Below are 25,699 nucleotides of genomic sequence, written 5' to 3'. Positions count from 1 at the left end.
TCGCGGCAACACATCAAGTTGTAAGCGCGGTGCTCGCCGTCGAACGAGAAACAGAAGGGCACAAATTCCCTCTTCAAAAACCAGTGTACTATGTATCCACTGTCTTAACTCCATGCAAGTCCCGGTATCCGCATTATCAAAAGATAGCGTACGCGGTGTTCATGGCATCCCGGAAGCTGCGACACTACTTTCAAGAGTGTTCGATAACAGTGGCCTCCGAAGTACCCCTCAACGACATTATAAACAACCGTGATGCGACAGGCAGGATTGCAAAATGGGCCATCAAGCTCTTACCATTCGACATAACCTACAAACCACGGCGAGCTATAAAGTCGCAAGTCTTGGCTGACTTCATCGCTGAATGGACCGAAGCCGAACTCCCTAAAGAGTACGGCGCATACTCCAATTGGATCATGCATTTCGACGGCTCCAAAATGTTGGCCGGCTTGGGGGCTGGCGTCGTATTGACGTCCCCAACCGGAGACACAGTCCAATACGTACTTCAGATAATGTACACGGACTCCAACAATGCAGCCAAATATGAGGCCCTTCTACATGGTCTCCGGATGGCAATCTCCATGGATATTCAACGCCTAGAGGTGCGCGGGGATTCAAACCTCGCGATATCCCAAGTAAATGGAGACTTTGACGCCAAGGATCCGAAAATGGCAGCCTATCGTAACACCGTCTTAAAAATGTCGGCTCGGTTCGAAGGACTCGAATTCCACCATGTAGCCCGGGATAATAACCAGGCAGCCGACGTGTTGGCACGCATCGGCGCAAAACGCGACGCCGTCCCTCCAAACATCTTCCTGGAGCGGCTCTTTAAGCCATCCGTAGTATGGGAAGAGGAGTCTGGAAATAACAATCCGGAACCAACCGCACCGCCCAACACCGAACATTCTGACACAACCGGTGGCTCTGCCAATGAAATAACACCTTCAGCCCACAAAATAATGGCAGTCATTTCCCCATGGACGGAACCATTCCTAGCCTACTTAATTAGGCAGGAACTCCCCGAAGACCAAAATGAGGCCCGCTGCATAGTACGGCGATCTAAAGCCTACAAGGTCCATGAGGGAGAGCTTTATAAGAAAAGCACAACCGGAGTCCTTCAAAGGTGCATCTCCGAAGAGGAAGGGCGAAATCTGCTGGCTGAAATTCATGCCAGACTCGGCGGGCACCACGCAGCAGCCCGGGCCCTTGTAGGCAAGGCCTTCCGTACAGGATTTTATTGGCCGACGGCCCGGGCAGATGCTCAGGACTTAGTCCAGCGATGCGTCGGGTGCCAGCTTTTTGCTAATCAAAGCCACATGCCACCCACCGCCCTCAAAACTATACCCATCACCTGGCCGTTTGCGGTCTGGGGGCTTGACATGGTTGGACCCCTTAAAGGGGGAACCCATAAGCAAAAATACCTATTGGTAATGGTGGACAAATTCACCAAATGGATAGAGGCCAAGCCAGTTAAAACGGCCGAATCCGGACCAGTGATAGACTTCATATCCGGGGTAGTACACCATTATGGCGTCCCCCACAGCATCATCACCGATAAAGTCACGAACTTCACGGCCGACGAGGTTAAACTCTGGTGCAAAAATATGGGCATCAAGCTCGACTACGCTTCAGTCTATCACCCTCAAACCAACGGTCAAGTTGAACGAGCAAATGGTGTAATCATGAGTGGCATCAAACCTAGATTAGTGCGGTCCCTTACGGAATCTAACACGCACTGGGTAGAGGAGATCAACTCCGTACTCTGGGGGCTGCGGACCACGCCAAACCGTACTACCGGATTCACACCATTCTTTATGGTATACGGCGCAGATGCAGTTTTGCCCTGCGATATAATTCATGACTCACCTCGACTGCGCATGTACGAAGAAAGAGAAGCCGAGTTGGATCGGCAGGACAGCTTGGACGCATTGGAGGAGGAGCGCGACGTGGCAAAGGCTCATTTCGCATTCTAACAGCAGCAGGCTCGAAGATATCAAAGCAGAGAAGTACGGGCTAAAACTTACAATGTTGGCGAACTAGTTCTACGCCTGTCGGACAAGAAAAAGGACAAACTCAAGCCCAAATGGGAAGGTCCCTTCATCATCGACCAAGTCCTAACCGGCGGAGCATACCGTCTGCGAAACGCATCGGACAACCGACTTGAGCCGAACCCATGGAACGCAGCCCGCCTCCGAAGATTCTACGCCTAGCGCTGGACTCAGAGTTCATCTCCTTCCTCCGTCCACATTTTATACTTCAGTTGTCTTTTGTTTCTCTCTTTTCTCCCCCCTTTTTTTTTCATAAAATCCTTTGAGGGCTGATTTGCGGATTGTTCGCACACACTTGACGTGCTACTCGCACTCATTATACCTGGGGGCTTCTTTAACAGAAGCTTATTTATACGGGCTTTACGCCCAACACATGTGTCAAACTTCTGCATGTACCTTTTATTCACCATTATATGCATCGATATGACTTAAGTTTTGGCCAAGCTGGGTTGCCTGGCTCCTGTGCTTACCCCTACATTCCCGATTGTTCGGCTAGGAGGTAAAGGGAGCACCTCTGCGATTGTTACTGCCGGGTCAGCCGGATGTGTACCTCAGACTGGGTGAAGCCGAAAGCTGGCGTTCTTAAGGGAATATTCGGTCGGTGACTTGAAAGACGATTTCTTATATATTTATTTATCTGTCCCCAGATGCTTTCCTGCTCTTTTCGCAGTCCGGACATGCACTTTAGGGCATGCCTCCCAGGGAAAGGAACCCCTAACGGAACTATTCTCCCTGGAAGATGTTTCTTACTAACCATGTAATATAACATAACTAGTTGGGCACTTGTCTGATAAAGCACTAATGACCCCTATGCCTGGTCTCCATGCATACCCCGGTTTTTTGCATAACCGCGAGGGTATTCGGACACACTCCGGACTGTTGGGTCCGGAGGTTGAAGCGAGAAGGTCCGCGAAGACAAACAATCTACAATCCGGCTAGAAGACATTATACATGTCATTTTAAAATACAATGTCACATTGACTGATTGTACTCCTCTTCAATCCCATCTAACAAGCTGTCTAATTTACAGTCCCGTTGGGAATACTTAGCGGCCAACTCTACTTGGCCGTACATTAAGCTCACAGGGATCTCCTTCCCATCGGGCCCCACAGGTCCGACCTCGGCCATGTGGTTCGGATCCGCCTTCTTGTACCGCGTCTTCACCATGGCCTAGGCCTCCCTGGTGCCTTGACGACAGGCTGATATCTTCCATAGACGGAAGCGCTGCCGTGCTCCCTGAAGCTTCTCCGCAAGCCCCCCAAGGCCCTCGGGTAGGGAGACGGACGACCATAAGGCCTGGGCGACGCCACTCATCACCTGCCGAACACGTTCGTGCAGTTGCACCAGCTCAGGAAGTTGGTCACCCGTTGAACCGGGAATTTCCTCCGCAGGGCGACCTGTGAGCACACCTACAGACACATTCCTGTCAATCGACTTCCTCGCTGAACTCTTCTTTTCAAAAGAGTTTGCTCAAGCACTTATTGTAGATGCCGCGACGAAGCCGCTGATTCTCCTTCACGGAGCCAGACAGCTGGGCCCGAACACCTTTTAGCTCTTCTCCAAGCTGGGTGTGGGCATCTTGGAGTTTGTTCCTCTCCTGCTGCACCTTCATAAGCACCCTCTCGCCGGCCTTCAGCTGGCGCAGTAGCTGTTGCTTGTCCGGATCAAGTCCGGCAACATCTGCAATATTATTGTCAGACTTATACGCACGCCGCACACCACTTATCTTTCTGAAATATGCGTTACCGGAGGGGGTCTCTGTGTCTCCTCCTGCGGCGGCTAGTGCGGCCTCAAGTTGGGCCGTGCACTCTTGTAGCTCCTGGGACAATTTAGTATTCTTCTCCATAAGATCCTGCATATCAAATGATCCTTAAATCAGTTATTTTAATTACTTTAAGTCTCGGGGGCTACTGGCATATACAACTATTAAAATCCCTTACCCGTATGTCTTTCACATACTGCTCCGTGGCTCTGGTTAAACCATCTTGAGCGGCACGGAGGTGCACGTCTCCCGCGTTAAAGGCATTCAACGCCTCCGGGGAGAAACACGCGTCACAAAGAACTGTCCGACGGTGCCTGTGATTCATGGCGCTCTCCACCTCAGACCTGGTGGCGGACAGCCTGTCGGCATCCTCCGTTGGAGGAGCATCCGGCTCGCGCCTTGCGCTCGCCTCCCCCTCTGGACCAGGTGTTGGAGCCTGGCTGGCGGAGGCTTGGTTGGCAACCTCTCCGGGCACAGTCCGGCGAGCGCTCTTTCTCCTGGAAAAGTCATGAGCATCAATATACTTCACAGGAGTCTTTTCCTTAAAATCGGTGGCGTGCCATACCGTTGCGGCGACGTTTCAATTCGCACCGCACCCCTCTTCCGCCTGCTGGGCCGAACTGACCTTGGTTGGTCAGCCGTCGCGGGATCAGCTTCCCGCCTTGAAGGCACCTCCTGCAAGACACCATTGGTATACGGTAGTCAGAAATAAGCACGGACGAAGTAATGGTGTCAGGGATCCGGTCATAGTTACCTGGGAAGCCGGAGTTAAACCGGGGTAGTCGGCCGTAATGGCGACTAGAGCATTGTCCATGCTAAGTTGGTGGAACACCCCATCAATCAGCTCCACCTTTATGTTCGGATCCTCTTCGGAGGCCGGATCAAGGGATCTTCCCGGATCCTCGGGTTGTGGAGCCGGACTGTGTATGCCCTCCACATCCCGGCGCAGTTCCTGCGTCGAAATCATAAAGTAAGACACTTAACTTTGAAAGCACGGATCGGATAGATAAACATTCGCTTACCCAGCTCCGCGGGTTATTCATGGAGAATCCATTTAATGGACTCGTTTGGAGGAAGTCCTCCTTCTCCCCCTTGTACAAGCCGGACAGGATCTTCACCAGATCAGCGGCCGATCCCGGCCCCTTGCGGCCATGACGAGTGGCGTCATTCTCCCCATTGAAATCCCACATGGGGTGGCCCCTATATTGGAGCAGCTGCACCCCTCGCATAATGCACGTGGCCATGACTCCAATCATGGTCAATCCAGAATGAGCCATCAACCTTATCCGACCCATCAGATAATGGACGCACCTATCATCTTCCCGTTGAGGGCTCCGCGGGCGCCAACTCAGGCGTTTCTTCAGAGGAGCGTTGCTGAACTCCGGGAGGCCGATCCGAACTGGGTTCGGCAGTGGAGCGTCTTCCACATAAAACCATTCTGAAGGCCAGTCTTCGGACACCTTCTTTGGGGTTTCGGATAGATATCCGGTCCGGCGATGCGCCATATTTCGGCTCCGCCCACTTGATATATTGACCCCTTGTGAGAATGGGGTATGAGGCAAAACAATCTCTTCCACAACGGGAAATGGGGCTCGATGCCCAAGAACAGCTCACAAAGAGCTACGAAACCCACAATGTGCAGAATGGAGGCGGGCGTAAGGTGATGAAGCTGGAGTCCATAGAACTCCAGAAGCCCCCGGAGAAACGGATGTATGGGAAATCCGAGCCCCCTTATTAGATAAGGGACGAAGCACACCCGCTCTCCTTTGGAGGGACTGGGGGTGGTCTCCGCCTGCTTTCCACCTTTATAGGTGGCCAGCCCGGCTCGAACCGGGACCATAAAGGCCGGAGGAAGGTATCCCTCCGCTTGGAGCGTCACCAGCTCGCTGTGCGGGACTGAACATCTCCTCCAATCTCCTGGCTGAGGGCTGGGAGCGCGAGAGGAGGAGCCGCGTCGACGGTCCATGATGGAGTGGATTTTTGTTAGAAGCGCTCCGATGAGTACTCGCGGAAGGAGGATGGTGTGATTTGGATCTGGATTCTTGCCTCTCTTATAGGCAGCTTATTCGCGCAGCTTGGGGGTAAAATGTAAAAATACCCTGGCCTTTCGCATTCGTACGACACGTGGAAGAGGGCCATTATTGGGCGTGGAAGCCAAGGAGCGCAACATTTATAAGGAAGCCGGATACTATTCGGCAAGCACATGGAATTTGGAGGAGAACCCGCCTTGCAACACCGAAGACAATATACGCGCCGGACTCATCATCATTGAAGCCTGGTTTGGGGGCTACTAAGGGAGTCCTGGACTAGGGGGTGTCCGGATAGCCGAACTATCATCATCGGCCGGACTCCAAGACTATGAAGATACAAGATTGAAGACTTCGTCCCGTGTTCGGATGGGACTTTCCTTGGCGTGGAAGGCAAGCTTGGCAATACGGATATGTAGATCTCCTACCATTGTAACCGACTCTGTGTAACCCTAGCCCTCTCCGGTGTCTATATAGACCAGAGGGTTTTAGTCCATAGGACGAACAACAATCATACCATAGGCTAGCTTCTAGGGTTTAGCCTCCTTGATCTCGTGGTAGATCCACTCTTGTACTACCCATATCATCAATATCAATCAAGCAGGAGTAGGGTTTTACCTCCATCGGGAGGGCCCGAACCTGGGTAAAAACATCGTGTCCCTTATCTCCTGTTACCATCCGCCAAGACGCACAGTTCGGGACCCCCTACCCGAGATCCGCCGGTTTTGACAACGACACCGCCTCTCTTGCGGCACCGTGTAGGCATCGGGGGTGCGATGGCTGTCGGTGGCGTTGAAGCAGATCTGCGATGGTAGACGGGTGCATCGGGGAATAAGTTCTGTTGCGGTGGAAGAGAAGGTCGTGTGAGCGGCCCCGGCAAAGAGGACGACGGCGCCGATGAAGCGAGAGGACGCGATGCAAGGCTATTGGTCCGTCGCCGTGGATGAGAAACGTCCATCTCTAGCAGTGGACGACGCGGTCTTGGTAGGCACTCCGGCATGGTGGAGGACGGTGGCGATGGATGTGGTGGAGGACGGTGGCGATGGATGGGGTGGCGGACGGAGGCTGGTGTGGGGGATGGGGTGTTCTAGCGCACGGTGTATGAATGGGAAATTGGAGGGAGAGGTACGGGGAACCATTTTTGGGACGCGCCTGTCTGAAATATGGGAAAGTTACGAACTTAGCCCCCGTTTAAAATTTGGACGTCTCGTCGGTTGGGGATAGGACGGTAATCTCGCATCTCGCCAATATTTGCCCAGAGCAATTTCGGGCAAGGAGAGGGTGGTTGGCGCCCACGGTGTATGAACGGGGCTGACAGGTAGGGCAGTTGTGTCACGTCTGAGTGAAGTTACAAACCTGCCCCTATTGAAAATATTGGCCTACATCAATTTCGGCCGAGTCGAGTTTGTTTTGACGCCCACCGTGTATGAATGGGGAATGGAGGGAGAAACAGAGGTCTTTCGGACGAGCTTGAATCAAATGTGTTTTGCCGGCCATGTTTGACGCCCACCATGTCGGAATGGGCTCAGAGGCGGTCGTGTCACGTCTAATTGAAGTTACTAACCTACCCCTATTTAGAGCAGTGGAAATCGGGCCGATGGATTGTCCGTGTAATGGGTAGACAGTAATTTCCATCTCCCAAACACTTGGCTTCGGGCAGCCGACGTGGGAGTAGACATTTTACTGCTTCTTTCGAATTTTGGGACAATAAGCATCCACGTTTACCCTGGCAACTAAATTTGAATCCACTTTGTATTCCTATATGAATCTTTATAAATCATTCTATGTGTTTTTATATATCTTCAAAAGGACGACAAAGATGTATTCCACTGTCATATATGAATATGGTTTACAAATGCCGATACTCAAATTCAGAAACTAGAATCCAGTTTAAGGTGAATTTGAATATTTGGAACACTTCATGTCCAACTCAAATGTCACATGCAGCATAATGTGTACTCCCATTTAGATATGTACACAAGCGATGTATCAAGATTCAAATATCGAGTCAATCAACCAAGAATGTACAGAACTAACAGACATATAAACACTTATAGAGTATATGGATCAATAATATCAACTAACATACATAAGCCAGGCCACCGTACCTTTTTTCCTACAACAGCATCTTTTTTTAGCCAGCATCTTGGCCCTTTCCGATGCGTGCCACTTATGGTCCATCTATACTACTACTATTGCTGAGTGCACAATCAGCCCGATTGGCATATTTGTAGGTCCAGCACAGCAATCCAAATGAAATGTCTCCGAGTCTTATTAATTAATACAGACTTGTGCTCAAATAAAACTACAAACAAAAAAACAAAAAAACAATTATTACATGATCTCTAAAACAAATGGTTTGATTGATTACATGAACAGACAACACAAAGGTTATTCAACTATGGAAAGAACATTTCACCTATGATTTACCAAGTAGGAATTTCATTTCCTTTTTTCCTTCAGGACCTTAACAATCTAGTCAGTCTCAGCTTGCTTCGTTTTGAAATCCACCAAATATTTAATGGTTTTCTTGACTACTGCTTGTGATTGTGTTGTTTGCTTCCTCAACATGTCAACTTCATCTCTAAGTGCAGAAGCAGAATCTCTTTCTACCACTAGTTTAGCCTCTAGAGCATCAGCAGTTGGCAATTCATAATGCACGATTGGGCCGGTGCCACTATTGTGGGATGATGCAACGTCCATGGGGACCTCGCTCTTTGATCTTGGGCTAACCTGTTTTGCCATTAAAGTTCCGATTGGATTCAGAAAAGTTGAAGTTAGCAAAACATCTCAACTGGGAGTTATAACAGCAAACCAGTTAAACAAACAAGGAATTAAAGAGTTTCAATTGGATGCCGAAAAGTACAGTAGTTATTAACATCATTGTAACCCGCTGTTGCAGCAGCAAAGTAGTTAAACAAACAAGTAGATATTTAAGTTAAGGCAAACAGGTAATTCTTAACAGTAAGTATCAAACACATAGATAGGCGCAGTCTACAATATGATTAACAGGCTGTGCCATTATGTAATCAGTAGCAAACTAAATTAAGCCAAGCAACGTAATTGAACAATTTTGCAATAAGTGGCTAACTAAAATTCCGAGAAGCAGGTAACTGAACTTACGCTAGTTCTTTGTACAGGCACACTGCAACTTCTTTTTCGCTTACAAGGTTGTACAAAGGAGTCCATGGCATCAATTGCTTGGATACGCAGTCCCAATACTTCTTTCTTCCCACACTGCATGGGTAAGTCGAATGGTTAATCTGGTAAGATGGTGCGTCCTTGATATGTTATATGAGGACGTGTAGTCAAACTAATTGTAGCCAAACACATCACACTGGCTTTTACTGTATATTTCATGCGATTAATTTTGGCATATCGAGATCTAAGCAATCTACAATAGGATGAAAAGACTGGCATCCTTCACATTATTGGCGAACTCAGTTCATAGAAACAAGAAATTCAACCATTCTGTGGGTAAATCAAAAGCGCTACTGGAATATTTTTCACTATCCAATCATACACGCAAAAAGGGGCGACGCCACCATAGGGGCTGGTATGGGCGGCCGCCTCAGGTGGCTGGAAAGTGTGCACCTGTTTGAGTCGTCCAGGTTGGCCCATGCTAGTTTTGTTCGTCCCAACGCACAAGCAGGCAATGTAAAAAAATGAAGAAAAATGTTTCAATTTGGATGGGCCAATAACATAAGTGCAAGGCAGGCCCTATAGCAGGCTCGCGGCCCATACGAGCGCCTCCCATATCGATCAACAGTAGGAAAAATCCCAATTCATTCGCTCCAGCCTCCAGTCTGGTTTGCTCTTAACCTAGCCGCCGCTGGACAGACCGACACAGCACTTCCTCGCGCCCTCATTGGAGGGCGGTCGCCGGGATTCAAACGAATGGAAGGACAAGAAGATGAAGATCCAACCCTGGGTGTAGCCTGCGTGGGAGGCAGCGGCGGCAGCACAGGCATGGCATCGAGCTTGCGCAAACGGACAGTCGCAGCTTGCAAGAGTAGCATGCGCAACGAGCAGGTACATCACATCCCTGATTATATCTAATTCAACTCTTCAATTTCTGGCCAATAGTTAAACCTGACGGTGTTGTAAAACTGCTTGTATGTAGGGAATCTATGAGAAAGTGAAACCAATTTCTACTTATTTTATAACTCCCCAAATCAATACTGAACTGACTGAATCTGATGTATCTAATCAAGTTTTTGGTGCAAACATACAAGCTCATGTTGTTCTTGAGCCCGAAGTGTCTAATGAACAGACTGCTAATGAAGGATTTGATGCAAACATTTTACATGCTCCTGGTGATGAACATATAGTGTCTAATGAGGGATCTAATGCAAGCATTTTGCAAGCTCATTGAAGGATTTAGTGTCTAATGATGATCTACTATGTTGAAAGAGACAGAGATTTGCAGGCATTGATGACAAGCAAATTATAGTGCATTTTCATAGCTTGAGGAAACATCGAGGCCATCTACCAGAAAGTCCCCGTATCATGACAACATAGCATGAATACTTTTCTAATCTGTTGTTTGAAACTATTGGCATACTTGTGCAGGATAGATATAATGATATGCAGTTTGCACACTGGTTATACGTGCAATTACACTTTGATATTTTCAGCCAGAGAACGAATAATTCAAGCAGGTACAGACCATGTTTGTAGTCCTTGTACACCATGTTGCATTTTGTGTTTTTTGGTGCTTGCATCATTTAGTGTTTATAATATGAACTACTTTGGATCATTAGCTGGTTTTCAAAGTGCATGTAGCTTCACATTTCTCAAGTTATGTTGATTTCCGGAATGCAAGTGCCTTCGTATTTTTTAAGTTAAATGTTTGCCCCTGGTAACTTGAATTCATGGATCAGCCACTGCACACAAATCATACACGAATGCCAGTATGAATTAAATGAAATGCAGGGACTTACGCTAGCTTGTTGTACAGGCTCACTGCAGCTCTGCTTGCGCTTGGGATGTTCCATGTACAAGTCCATGTTACCACTTGCTTGGATGTGCAGGCTTGTGCTCCTTGCATCCCCCTCTGCATTTTTGACACGGTGAATGGTTGATCAAATAAGAGGAATCGACCTTGATGTTGTACCGGAGGACAGATACTTACAAGGTTATACAGGTGTGCAGGATGTGTACCAGATCTCGTAGCGCCATCATGCTTCGCTAAAAAATGGATTTGCTTGTTTCAGATGATATCTCCAGAAGAAATAAGAGTTAAAGTCAGAGTTGCATAGGCGTGTAAGCTAAGAGAGCAGTGAAAGGATATCCAAACATCGTCGGAACAGTGCACAAGGGAGTGATGTGTGGATACCTAGTTCGGGCCGGCGTTTGGGCATGCTCGCCTAGCTAGAGTGCGGGTCACTTCAGAGCCGTTGAGGGTGATGCGCTGGCGTTGGCTGGCCGCGCACGGATGCAGATCTTGAGTGGCAGCAGAGCGCTACGATGCGGTGGACGAGACTTGTCGTGGTTTTGTCACGGCAGATGTCCTTGTGAAAGGACTTAGTCGTGGAGCCATCGCTACGGGTTAACTTGAAGGGGTTAAAGCGGACGCAAAGACACGAGGGTTTATACAAGTTCGGCCCCTTCAATGAAGGTAAAAGCCTACATCTAGTTGTGATGGAATTGATGTGGTCTCGATGACTAGGGAGCAAATAAGCTTCGCCTAGACCTCGAGTTGTTGTTGTCTGTCCTTGAACCGCCGCCGGGTCGTCCCCTTATATACACGGGTGACGCCCGTCGGTCCATAGAGTCCCACACCGGTTCATATTCGTATCCCGGTTGGTCTCTCTCTATTCCTAACTTACAATACAAGTTTACATATCAAGCCGGTTTACGGCTACAGGTTCTAAACCGACTACAGGCCTTGGGCCTTCATCTGCTTAATCACCTTTATACTACTAATGAAGTTAACCCGGCCCAGGTAGGCCGGTTCACACCCAGTGGTAATATCCCCAACATTAGGCCCCAGATTGATTTGAACTGGTTCATGTCAATCCTTCACAAAAATCTTTGTCTTCAACATCTTCTGGTAATTGGTAAACCGCCATGTCGTCATCATCTCTGGTTGCTGTAAACCGGCATGACGTCATCACGAAGTTAACATTTATGACGCCTTCTTTTATTAATAGATCTGCGATACCCAAGGCAGCAGCTCCACTTCCGAAATTTTTGGCTCCTGGATTCGCGCGCGTGACATACGTCTTTTGCCTTATAAATAGGACCGAAGGGTCATTTCCTTTTCTCCCCTTCGTCTCTTTCTCTTCGTCTTCCTCGCATCGCCAACCTCGAAGCTCCCACCGTCATTGACCTCTGCACCAGCTTGGGCCGCTGCATCACCCTGACCGTACCAGAGAACCGCGGCGCCCTTCCGCATCTCCCTGAGCTCCGGTAAGATCTCTGCTTTTACGGATCTAGATCCGTTCTAGGGTTTTCATGTTCCTGCCGCTGTTCTTGCGTACTGTTCTTGCTCATGCCGAGACTCTGGATAGATCTTTGACACCCTGCTGTGATTATCGGTGGCCTTTTAACATCAGTCTGTAGATTCATACTCAAATCCATAGATCTCATCAACCTTCCTGCTTCTTGAATCCATACTGTTCTGCTTCAAGCTTGTAGGCATTTTTTCCCTTTTTTCTGAACTGACTGTAGATCCATTTTTATAGAGAGATTATGCGAAACCAGTTTCTGTGCACTTACACAACCTCAATTGCCTTCAATGTTTAGATCAGGCGGTTTAACTGAACATAGAAAAGTTAGTAAACCGGTATATACCATTAGTCCCCTTGTTGAACCGCCAGAATTCTTCTGTCATATTATGCCACCTCATAGAAATCCGGTTTAAATGTACTGCCTCCGGTTTAACATTGTTCATACCAGCGCACTCTTTTATCCAACACATTCTTGAACCGGAATCACTTATTTTTTGTAGATCTCACCATGGCCAAACAAGTATATGAATGCAACTGGGTTCCTTCTCGCGTCACAGAAACTCAGCTGGATAATTTAGTCTTGATCGGCGCTTTAGATAGCAAAGACACTATCCACTGGAGGGTCCCTGGTAATGAATGTCCTCCCACACCTCAAGAGGGAGAGGTTGCGATCTTTGCAGATCATTTAGCCCGGGGCTTCAAGCCGCCCGGTTCTAAATTTTACCGGGACGTGTTAGCCAATTTTTAGCTCCGCCCGCAAGATACTGGCCCCAATTCTGTTACCAACCTATGTCACTTCCAAGTGCTCTGTGAGGTATATCTTCAAGAGGAGCCCTCAGTCGAATTGTTTAGAGACTGTTTCCACTTAAACCGCCGCACAGAATTCACTGATGGCCCCAATACCGAATTGGGCGGTATGGCAATTCAGAAAAGGAAAGAGATCACTTATCCCCACGCCAGACTACACAGTCACCCCAAGGAGTGGAATTCAACATGGTTCTACTGCAAAGATACCTCCCCTGATGATGAAAATCCTTTTCCTAGCTTTCGTCAGGAGCGGCTCAGCAACACACACCCCTTCTCGCAAAGGTTAAGTGCCAAGGAGAGAAGTAAATATGCTCCACAACTGTCCAAGCTCCGAGCCTTCATGGCCAACGGTTTGACAGGAATAGATCTTGCACGCTGTTGGATATCCTGGAGCATACTGCCTCTGAGCCGGCGCTCCGGTTTAATGTGCAAGTATACCGGCAGCATCGATGACCCACTCCGACACACTAATATCCAGCTCTCAGATGACGAAGTCACAGAAGCTGTGAAGAAAATGTTGAACGAACCGGAACACCTCTGCGCTCAAACCGGCCTGCTCCCCTTCTGTACTACCAACAAACCGCCAGCTGTAAGATATTGCTTGTCGTTTTTTACTGAACCTGTTATTGCTATTTCTGTATAACATCAACTGCTGCCTAATCAGGGTGATAATCCGTTCTGGAGCAAGAAGCTTCCACAAGAAAAACCAGAGAAAACGGAAAGATCAACCCGGCCAAAGACTAAGGTTGTCAAGAAACCGGCTCAAAAAAGGAAGACCACCGCTTCATCTGATCCGGCTGTTGATGATGATGTGGGTAACTCGGACCTTGAGGTAGAACTCGATTCACTAGGCATACTTTTTACACGCCTTATTGATGATGATACTTGTCAGGACGACGCTGAAGCCAGTAATGTTGATGTCGTTGAGGTAACTATTCTCTCTTCCAATTGAGATCCTTTGCCTTTGCCAAAACTTCGCCAGGCAAACCGGAAAGTTAAATTTTCTCATCCTCTTGCTTACTTGGATCCCAAATTTCTTATGAAGACTCAGCAACATGAAGCTCGCCGCACAACCCGGCACAGCGGCCAGGTAGTTACCTCCGCCGGTTTACCGAACAGTCCGGTTCGGAAACGCCGCTCAAAGGTCTCCAACCTTCTTATTAATTTCTATCCTAAAGCGGGTTTCATCCGTCAACCTCTTAATCCGTCTGACTCCGATTATCAGGTTACTTCTCATTCATCCTCTGGTGAATCATCGGCCACTCAGCTGCCACCACTGAAAACGGTTCTTGGGTAAGCTAGGCTGAACATATGCTTCTGGTATACTGCATTAAAACTTATGCTGTGTCTTGACTCTTTGTTTCTCTTTCAGGGCTAAACCTAAACCGAGCAAGAAAGCCCGCCTGGATAAAGAGGCCGAGGAAGATGCTGCCCTTGAACAGGATAAAGCACCAGATCTTGAAGCGTTCGTTCATGAGGACGTTCCCAATGATCCTCCCTTGCAAGATGATCCTCCTGTTGACCAGACTGCCAGCCCCATCCGGATTGAAAAATCCCACAGTCCTTCCAAACCTGCCGACAAACCGATAGCACCAATGCAAACCGGCGAGTCCAAGGACAATGACGTTGTAATTACCGGTGTAGGTCGCTTTGACCCCGGGAATCCTGTCACTTTAGCTAAGCATACTGTCAAGGAAGATTTTTCTGCCATGAACAAAGGCAAATGGGATGTTGATCTGGAAACATATGCTGCTCTGAATGCCCAAGATCTTCACTCTGGTTACTTGAACCGGTTATATACTAGTCGTGACTGTGAAGCTGGTCTAGTGAAGATGATGAGAGATAAATTTGAGGTAACTTCCTTGTGCTTCTTTTTAATTACTGCCACTCTATTAATCCTCCTAGCCCCCAAGGGCCGGTTTGTAACCTTCTTCAAGCCGGGACTTTAATATAGTCCTCAATATTTTGAAATCCATCAATGTAGCCCCCAAGGGCCGGTTCAACTTAGTATAGTTAAACCGGGACTCCAATAAAGATTCTAACATCAGAACATAACTGAGCAAATAGCCATTAGCCCCCAAGTGCCAAGTTGAATACCTGTATTGAGCTTGGGACTTTGCAATTTAGTAATAGATGAAGATTGAAGATGCATTAGCCCCCAAGTATCAAGCGTATAACTTGTTATGTGGTTGGTACTTCAAATTCTTGTACCGTTTGTTTAAAGCCAAGCACTGTCTTGATGCAGGCTGAAGTGAGGCTCAAAGAGGACCGGATTACTGATCTGCAAGAAACTTTGAAAACCCAACAAGCCGAAACCGACAAAGCAAGTGAGGAATTAACCAGCGCTTTGAGCATCACGGAACAGCTGAAGGAGGGCTTCAAGAAGGAGCGGGCTGATTGGGCCACTGAGAAGGCCGCTTTAATAAAAAGAGCTGAAAACGTTGAAGCTGCCCTTAAACTGGTGGTAGATGAGCTGACCGCCATAAAGCGGCAAGTGCATGCCATGACCGCTGCTATCTTTGGTAAGTTCCTTTTGGTTTCTCTGACAACTTTGGCCGTCTTATAATAGATCCGGTTTGTGATCTTTCCTGTATTGTTGCAGGTACACGCATTGGTCACTTAGGGTCAGATGTTCGGAAGAAGTTGAAAGCTGCCTACACTTTAATTGAACAGCTGTATACCGGAGCGCAGCGGATCATCACCACTGCATCTCATAACAATCCGGCACCCACTTTGATCCAAGATACTCTGAAGAGGTTGTCAATGCTTCCTGCTCGGATTGAAGAACTGGAAAAATCTGCTGCTCGAACCGGAGCCATTAATGCCTTGATCCGGGCAAAAGCATGGGTGCCGGATTTCGATCCTGTTGAAGCAGGTCAAGGCTATCCCAGTTTGAAGGAAGATGGCTCAGAGTTCAATGAAGATGATCTGAGGGCGATAAACCATGCAGTGCACCCTCTCGCTTGTCAATTGGCTGAAGAGGCAGACTTGTCGCATTATCAAGCTCAGTATAATGATCAGAACAAACGAGTGCTGCACCAATTCCTGAAGCGGAGAATCTGATTCCTCCAATCCGTAAGCATACTTACGCTCCTGATATTGAACCGTCTTCTCTGATCCATGAAGAGGCTGTCTTTCAAGCTTTAATGGGAATCGACTGGACCACTGTTGATTTCCAGTCAATGGATAGAGATGAGGAAGCTGAAGCGGCGCGGGACGACCCACAACCATCAGACCGGGGCGATGAGCAGGCTTGAACCGGAAGCCGGTTTAAATAGCTGCTTTATTATGATCCGCCAGAACAACAATGATCTTATTTGGGCACCGCGTTGCCTTGTAATAGAATAGCAAATACTATTGCTTTAAATATGCCTTCGTGCATAAGTACTGATGCTTTTGCTTGAAATACTCAATTTATATTTCCTGCAATCAGAAAATCTTGAACTTCGGTGGCGGTTATACCACCAACCGGTTCATGACCTTTATATATATAGCATCAATGTATTTAAGACATATAATCAAATATGCGATACAAAATACCTGCCATCGCTGGGCATGAAGTTGGCTTAGCCAGGCTTGAAACGGAGATTTTATAAACCATTACCATCAAAGGGAAAAAACAACTCCCGTGTGTTAAAATACTGACTTACCATGTAAACCGTGCTGGGTCACTGTAAGCCCCCCTGCTACTCCATGATGTTAACAGGAAAGTTAAACCGGGCATATTTCTTCGGATTAAAAATGAACCGAATTCCGTCAGCTGAACCGGTTAGACAGTATTGTCGGTTTTAAGAAAACACAACAAAAATCAAAGAATAGTCATAAAAGAAATATGGAAGCAAAGGCAATGATAAAACCGTTTGCAAAATCATGCTTTACTGAGCTGATCAGATGGTGTTACCATGGTCGGACAGGACCAAGCCCCCAATAGGTGTGGCGATGGTTCAAGTCAGCCAGGTCCCCAAATGAAACCGTGGCATTTATGCCGATCAAAAGGCATGGCAATGGTTCAGTTTCGACCAAGCCCCCAAGTGATTCTGTGGCCTTAGGCCGATCAAGAGGCATGACTGGTTCAGGCTTGACCATGTCCCCAAGTGATCTGGTGGCTTTCGCCTATCAAGAGGTGTTGCATTGGTTCGGACACAACCAAGCCCCCAAGTGATATCACAAAGCTTTTTTGAAAAGCAAATTTCAAGGGGTAAACCGGAGGCCGCTTTAAGATAGAACAACTCCATGTAACCACACATGATATGAAAGGACAGAGACCCCGCTTTAGCTGAGGCTCCGGTTTTATTATATCAATGATAATATATACACTGTCATAATATGTACATAGATAGAGCCAATGGCTCAAGTGTAGTAAGGCCGAAGATGAGCTATGTTCCACGGCCTGTTGGTCTCCTCCTCTGATGTACGTGAGTCTTTATGCTCTCGAATATCAATCAGATAGTACGACCCGTTGTGCAGATTCTTGCTGACCACGAAAGGTCCTTCCCAAGGTGGGGATAACTTATGCATATCCGTCTGGTCTTGGATGAGTCGTAGCACCAAATCTCCTTCTTGAAAAGCTCTGGTTCTGACCTGGCGACTATGATAGCGGCGAAGATCCTGTTGATAAATTGCCGAGCGGGCAGCTGCTATGTCACGCTCCTCATCCAATAGGTCCAAAGCGTCTTGCCGTGCTGTCTCATTGTCCGCTTCAACATAAGCCGCTACACGAGGCGAATCATGTCGGATATCACTAGGCAGAACTGCCTCTGCTCCATAAACCATGAAAAACGGCGTGTATCCTGTAGATCGGTTGGGCGTAGTATTGATACTCCATAGCACAGACGGGAGCTCTTCAACCCAACAACCCGGTGTTCTTTGCAATGGAACCAGAAGCCGGGGTTTGATGCCTCGCAAGATCTCTTGATTAGCTCGTTCTGCCTGCCCATTGGACTGCGGGTGAGTCACTGACGATACGTCAAGTCGGATGTGCTCATGCTCACAGAATTCCTTCATAGCGCCCTTGGACAAATTGGTACCATTGTCAGTAATGATACTGTGTGGAAAGCTAAACCAGAAAATCACCTTTTTAATGAACTGCATCGCTGTAGCTGCATCACACTTGCTAACAAGCTCCGCTTCAACCCACTTGGTAAATTTGTCACCTGCCACCAAAAGGTGGGTTTTCTTATCCTTGGACCTTTTAAAAGGTCCGACCATATCCAGCCCCCATGTTGCAAACGGCCAAGTAATTGGAATCATCCTCAACTCTTGAGCCGGCACATGCGCACGTCGTGAAAATTTCTGACAGCCATCACACCGTTTAACCAAGTCCTCCGCATTAGCATGAGCTGTCAACCAGTAGAATCCATGACGAAACGCCTTAGCCACCAGAGACTTTGAACCGGCATGGTGACCACAATCCCCTTCATGGATTTCGCGCAAAATTTCACAGCCTTCCTCAGGAGAAACGCAACGTTGAAACGCCCCTGACACACTGCAATGATGCAATTCGCCATTGACAATGGTCATAGACTTGGATCGCCGGACTCTGCCTAGCTAGAGTCTCATCCTCTGGCAACTCTCCCCGGTTCATGTACGCAAGATAAGGAACTGTCCAATCCGGTATAACATGCAGGGCTGCCACCAATTGAGCCTCTGGATCAGGAATAGCCAAATCCGCTTCACCCAGGAGCTTGACTGACGGGTTGTGCAACACATCAAGAAAGACATTGGGCGGGACCGGTTTACGCTGAGAACCCAACCGGCTTAAAGCGTCCGCCGCTTCATTTTTCCGACGATCCACGTGATCCACCTGATAACCCTTGAAGTGACCCGCAACAATATCCACCTCACGACGATATGCAGCCATAAGCGGGTCTTTAGAATCCCAAGTGCCAGACACCTGTTGAGACACGAGGTTCGAGTCACCGAAGCACTTAACCCGGCTTAGATTCATCTCTTTAGCCATCCGGAGACCATGGAGCAAAGCTTCATACTCAGCTGCATTATTAGTACAAGGGAACATTAAGCGGAGAACATAACAAAACTTATCACCTCGTGGGGAAGTTAATACGACTCCAGCCCCCGAGCCCTCCAATTGCCTGGATCCATCAAAATTAATAGTCCAACATGTGTGATCCGGCTTCTCCTCTGGTGCTTGGAACTCAGTCCAATCATTGATGAAATCAACAAGTGCTTGAGACTTCACTGCCGTCCGAGGTACGTACTTCAATCCGTGTGGCCCAAGTTCTATAGCCCACTTGGCAATCCGGCCAGTCGCCTCCCGGTTCTGTATGATATCGCCCAAGGGAGCTGAACTGACCATTGTGATAGGGTGCCCTTGGAAATACTGCTTCAACTTCCGGCTTGCCATGAAAACTCCATATACCAGCTTCTGCCAATGCGGATACCTTTGCTTGGATTCAATAAGCACCTCGCTGATATAGTAAACCGGCCGCTGAACCGGATACTCCTTACCCGCCTCCTTGCGTTCTACCACAATAGCCACGCTAACTGCGCGATCATTGGCCGCTACGTATAACAATAACGACTCCTTGTCGACTGGAGCTGCAAGAACGGGCGGATTGGCTAATTGCCGCTTCAAGTCCTCCAACGCTTCATCAGCAGCCGGACTCCAGATGAATTGATCTGTCTTTCTCAGCATCTGGTATAAAGGGATGGCCTTCTCTCCGAGGCGGCTGATAAACCGGCTCAGCGCGGCAATCCGACCCGCCAAACGCTGAACATCATTGATACACTTCGGTTTAGCCAGGGAGGTGATAGCCATAATCTTCTCCGGATTAGCCTCAATTCCTCTGTTGGACACAAGAAAACCCAGTAACTTGCCTGCCGGAACACCAAAGACACATTTGGCCGGGTTAAGCATCATCTTGTAAACCCGCAAGTTGTCAAAGGTTTCCTTCAAATCATCAACCAGCGTCTCCTTCTGCCTTGACTTAACTACAATATCATCCACATAGGCGTGCACATTACGGCCGATCTGTTTATGCAGGCAGTTCTGTACACACCGTTGATAAGTGGCTTGGGCGCTCTTGAGCCCAAAAGGCATAGACACATAGCAGAAGGCTCCAAAGGGAGTAATAAACGCCATCTTCTCCTGGTCCTTAACCGCCATTTTGATCTAATGATACCCAGAGTACGCATCCAAAAAACTCAAACGCTCACAACCCGCCGTGGCATCAATAATCTGGTCAATGCGGGGGAGGGCGAAAGGATCCGCTGGACAAGCCTTGTTAAGATCCGTGTAATCCACACACATACGCCAAGTGCCATATTTCTTAAGAACCAGCACCGGATTAGCAAGCCACTCTGGATGGAACACTTCAATGATAAAACCAGCTGCTAAGAGCCTGGCCACCTCCTCCCCAATAGCTTTGCGCCTCTCCTCGTTAAACCGGCGGAGAAACTGCTTTACCGGTTTATACTTGGGATCAACATTAAGAGTGTGCTCAGCGAGTTCCCTCGGTACACCTGGCATGTCAGAAGGCTTCCATGCAAAAATGTCCCGATTCTCACGGATGAACTCGATGAGCGTGCTTTCCTATTTAGGGTCCAAGTTGGCACTGACAGTGAACTGCTTGGATGAATCGCCGGGCACGAAGTCAACAAGCTTGGTCTCAGCCGCTGATTTGAACTTCAGATCTGAATCATGCTCCGTAGTTGGCTTCTTCAAAGGGGTCATGTCCACCGGATCAACATTGTCCCTATAATATTTCAACTCCTCCGTGGCACAAACCGACTCTGCATAGGCCGCATCACCTTCCTCACATTCCAAAGCAATCTTGCGGTTCCCATGAACCGTTATTGTCCCTTTGTGACCCAGCATCTTGAGCTGCAAATAGATATAACAAGGTCGTGCCATGAATTTGGCATAAGCCGGCCCCCCAAATAAGGCGTGATACGGGCTCCGGATCTTCACCTCTTCAAAGGTTAGTGTTTCGGATCAGGAATCATGCTCGTCCCCAAAAGCCACCTCCAGGGATATCTTACCAACAGGATATGCTGATTTGCCAGGCACCACACCATGGAACACCGTATTAGATGGTCTGAGACTTTTATCTGTGAGCCCCATGAGGCGGAATGTCTCATAGTACAGGATGTTAATACTGCTCCCTCCATCCATGAGCACCTTGGTGAATTTATAACCTCCCACCTGAGGGTCTACCACTAACGCCAACTGGCCCAGATTGTCAACCCGGGGTGGGTGATCCTCCCTGCTCCACACGATAGGCTGTTCCGACCAACGTAAGTAACGTGGTACGGCCGGTTCAACAGAGTTCACCGCTCGCTTGTGAAGTTTTCGGTCGCGCTTATCCAAACTGGTTGTGAAAACGTGATACTGCCCATTGTTCAACTGTTTTGGATGGCTCTGATAACCCGACTGCTGCTGCTGGTGGTGGTGGTTGTAACCTCCTTGACTGCTCTGATTATTCTGGTTGTTATGACCGCCCTGATTGAAACCTGAACCGGAAGCTCCATCGTGACTCGGCCCATGGAAACCGGACCCTGAGCCACCACCTGACCCATGGTCATACCAGAAGGCATTAGAGTTTTTAAACTCCTGCATAATGTAACAGTCCTTCCAAAGGTGGTTAGCCAGCGCCTCCTTCGTCCCGTGTTTTGGACAAGGCTGATTCAACAAATAGTTTAAGTGATCCGGGTTAGGATTCGGAGCCCCGCTACGATTCGCCGCTTTACCTCTGCGCCGCTGACCCTTGTCCTGCGCATTGGTGTTAGCCACAAAGTCCATGCTGCCATCCGCTTTACGCTTGCCTCCGTTCCCATGGCCCGCCGGTTTGTGTTGATGCCCCTTGGAGTTGCTGTTCTTCTTTCCCTTCCCTGCTTCGTCATCGTCAGTCTCGGGATCCTTGGTACTATCAGAATCAGCATACTTTACTAAAGCGGCCATGAGAGTTCCCATGTCGTTACAGAACCTTTTCATACGCCCCAACTTCAACTTTAAAGGCTTAAACCGGCAGTTGCCCTCCAGGGTTAAGATCGCAGAGTCAGCATGGATCCTGTCAGACGAGTGCAAGACTTCCGAAACGCGGTGTACCCAATGGGTTGTTGACTCTCCGTCCTCCTGAACACAAGCCGCCAAGTCTACTATGGACTTAGGCTGCTTACACGTATCTTTGAAATTCTGGATAAACCGGGTCCGCAACTGGGCCCATGAACTGATAGAATTAGGCGGCAGGCTCTTCAACCAAGTACGGGCCGTGCCTTCAAGCATCATGGTGAAGTACTTTGCACACGCGGTCTCATCCACGTCCAGCATCTCCATGGCCATCTCATAACTCTCTACCCACGCTTCTGGAGATAAATCAGCGGTGTAGTTCGGCACCTTGCGCGGACCCTTGAAATCTTTGGGCAGGCGCACATTGCGTAAAGCGGGGACTAAACAGGGCACTCCCAAGCTAGATGCGACCCCCTGGCCCGGCAGAGGTGGTAGGACGAACCGGTGTAAGCTGACCCGCCTCGTTCTGTGCTGCTAACTCGGCCTCCCTTCGCGCCCGGGCCCAGTCCACTACATCCTGAGCATCGCGAACACCACCTGCCGGGTTATTGCCACGGGCCGCTTCTCGTGCATTGCTTGATACGGCCGGTTCATCCATGCGCCTACTATAGCTCCGGCTTGGATGAGGTGTGGAATGAATCTGATCGCGGCTGTATGAATATGCCTCCTGCTGAATCAAAGTGGTCCGGAGAAGATCCTTAACCCGGCACGTCTCTATTGCTTGCGGAGAGTCTCCTTCGATCGGGATAGCTTCTAATCGCGCAGCAGCTGCGACAAGATTGTCCACAGGATTAGAATAATGACCCGGAGGTGTCTGGACCGGCGGAGGAATCACAATGTTCTGCCGAGGAAGTTCCATCAAGCGGGGTTGGACCGTCGCTCCTGGCCCTGGTGCCTCGACCCGGTTTACCTCCCGATGCCCCGGCGGATTGCTGGTTCCAGCTTCCGGAGTGTGAAAGAGATTTCTAGGGTCGAACCCTAACGGCAGGCGTGATCTGTGCTTCCGCTTCAAGACCTCATGTGATGCGTTCTGGTCGAGCATGAGCTTATAGGCCTGGGCGTCCAAAGCGGCCCGCTCTGCGGCCATCCTGTCCTTCTCTGCTGCCAGGTCGGCTTTGGCCTGTACGATCTGCTCTCTCACCTTTGCAACCTCTGCATCATGGGCCTCCTGATCCGCCGGATTGGCCTCTGCCATAAGTACAGCTAGTGCGTCAAACAGGTCAGACAGAACTTGAACCGGTGGGCGCACAAGGCCTCCTGCCCTGCTGCCGCTGCTGCTGCTGATCCAGACAGCATTGCTGCTGCGGTCGAAGAGTGATTCGCCGCCTGCGTGCCGGCCATGAATATTCCAACCCGGTTGATCTGATCTGGGGGGTCCGGAATACTGTCGCCATCGGAACAGCCCCTAATCTGGTCGTCTTGCAACTGGTACAATGATTCGGTCTCTCCGGTTGAGGACTCGTCGCCGGAATAGACGACGGTATCGCTACCGTATTCTGACTCGTTCTCATGATCTCCTCCGTGGATAACTCCCACGAAGGCATGCTTCACGGCCGGTTTAACCTGGGTAGATCTCGCATGCTGAGCCGTCTCGACGAGGTCAGTGCAGATGTCCGGCTCAGGCCCAGGCTCACCAATCTTGCTGATAAAAACGTGTATGCCACCAAAGGGGACCCGGTACCCGTACTCAATCGAGCCGGCTTCGGGACCCCATCCTGCATCGTCGATGTAGAGCTTGCCGCGACGACTCTTGGTCATCCGGCCCACAGCATAGCCTTCGAGTCCTTCGAACTTGCCCTCCAAGATCATCAAACCGTCGTGCGATAGCCCCACGGTGGGCGCCAACTATCGTGGTTTTGTCACGGCAGATGTCCTTGTGAAAGGACTTAATCGTGGAGCCATCGCTACGGGTTAACTTGAAGGGGTTAAAGCGGACGCAAAGACACGAGGGTTTATACTAGTTCGGCCCCTTCAATGAAGGTAAAAGCCTACGTCTAGTTGTGATGGAATTGATGTGGTCTCGATGACTAGGGAGCAAATAAGCTTCGCCTAGACCTTGAGTTGTTGTTGTCTGTCCTTGAACCGCCGCCGGGTCGTCCCCTTATATACACGGGTGACGCCCGTCGGTCCATAGAGTCCCACACCGGTTCATATTCGTATCCCGGTTGGTCTCTCTCTATTCCTAACTTACAATACAAGTTTACATATCAAGCCGGTTTACGGCTACAGGTTCTAAACCGACTACAGGCCTTGGGCCTTCATCTGCTTAATCACCTTTATACTACTAATGAAGTTAACCCGGCCCAGGTAGGCCGGTTCACGCCCAGTGGTAATATCCCCAACATTGTTGGTGAAGCCCCAACGGCCTCAGGGGGGCGGAGGTGCGACGATGTGCTCGGTAAAGTAGCCCCGGTGAGGTGGGAGACGGCGTCGGTGAAGCGCACCTGATGCGGTGGAACTAAGTGTCTGTGAGGCACGTCGGTTGCGGCGGCCGACTTTGTCGGTGGACCACCCGGTGCGGTGGACGAGGGCGTAGATGAGGTAGCTCCGGTGCGGTGGTGAAGCGCGACCATCGTCTTCGTTGTCGTTGTCCGGCACAGAGGTGGGGAACGGTGGGGAAAGAGACGGGACGAGGGGCGATTCGAGGGATGGCGGCGAATTAAGGATTTGAGCAATCTGGGTGCGGAGGGGACGGTGGAGAAGAGAGATTTTGCAGGGCTAGAATTGGGGCCGCCAGATATTTCAATCCGAAACATGGAAGCACGAACTTATATGTCATCCTTTTTCTGGGGGAGGGGGTGGGTGGCTGGGTGCTACGCGTCCGTCTGACACACGCGACCACCTCGACAGGACTATGCTTCGGTGCCTTAAGGCACCTGCCTTTGTGTCCATGACATGTGGGCCCAACAGGTAGCTGGCCTACATGTCAGTCACCCAAGGGCAGTTGCCAAGGCACCGAAGCAGCGTCCACCTCGACACGACCCTGGTCTTCCTAGTGCGCCTACATTTGAGAATGCAAACGAATCTTCTTTCATTTGCAAACGAATCTGTATGTATTACCATGCCCGTGTTTTCCTTGCAATAATTAGTCATTCAAAACGAGATACTCCATCCATTCACTTTTGTAAGTCGTTTCAGACAACTTAAAATGAACTGTTTTGCACATTGTCTGAAATGTCTTCAAGGTCTTATAAAAGTGAACAGAGGGAGTACTATAAATTAATTAATGAGGAGTTATTTGAAAAAAAAATCGAAACAGTACCCACGCTAACGTGGATTAGAGTGTGTCACATAATTAGTTATTCGAATTAGAGTGTGTCATGTAGTTAGTTATTTGAATTAGAGTGTGTGTCACGTAGCATTTCACTGTATCCACGCTACTTTTTTAATACAAATTCATATGTATATGATGAACACCATGGTAGTGAGAAAACTTTTGGATGGATTCAAACATATGACCTACAAAATAGCACAACAAATTGAGTCAATGTCAACTTTTTGAAACTTAGTATGGCACGAATTCGAAATAATTACCCGTATGCCTGGTCCTCGGTTCAAATCTTACAATGTACACC

The sequence above is a fragment of the Triticum dicoccoides genome, chromosome 7B (assembly GCF_002162155.2).
Source record: "Triticum dicoccoides isolate Atlit2015 ecotype Zavitan chromosome 7B, WEW_v2.0, whole genome shotgun sequence".
NCBI classification, from domain to species: Eukaryota; Viridiplantae; Streptophyta; class Magnoliopsida; order Poales; family Poaceae; genus Triticum; species Triticum dicoccoides.
The sequence above is the reverse complement of the archived record's forward strand: the minus strand, read 5'-3'. Positions refer to the sequence as shown.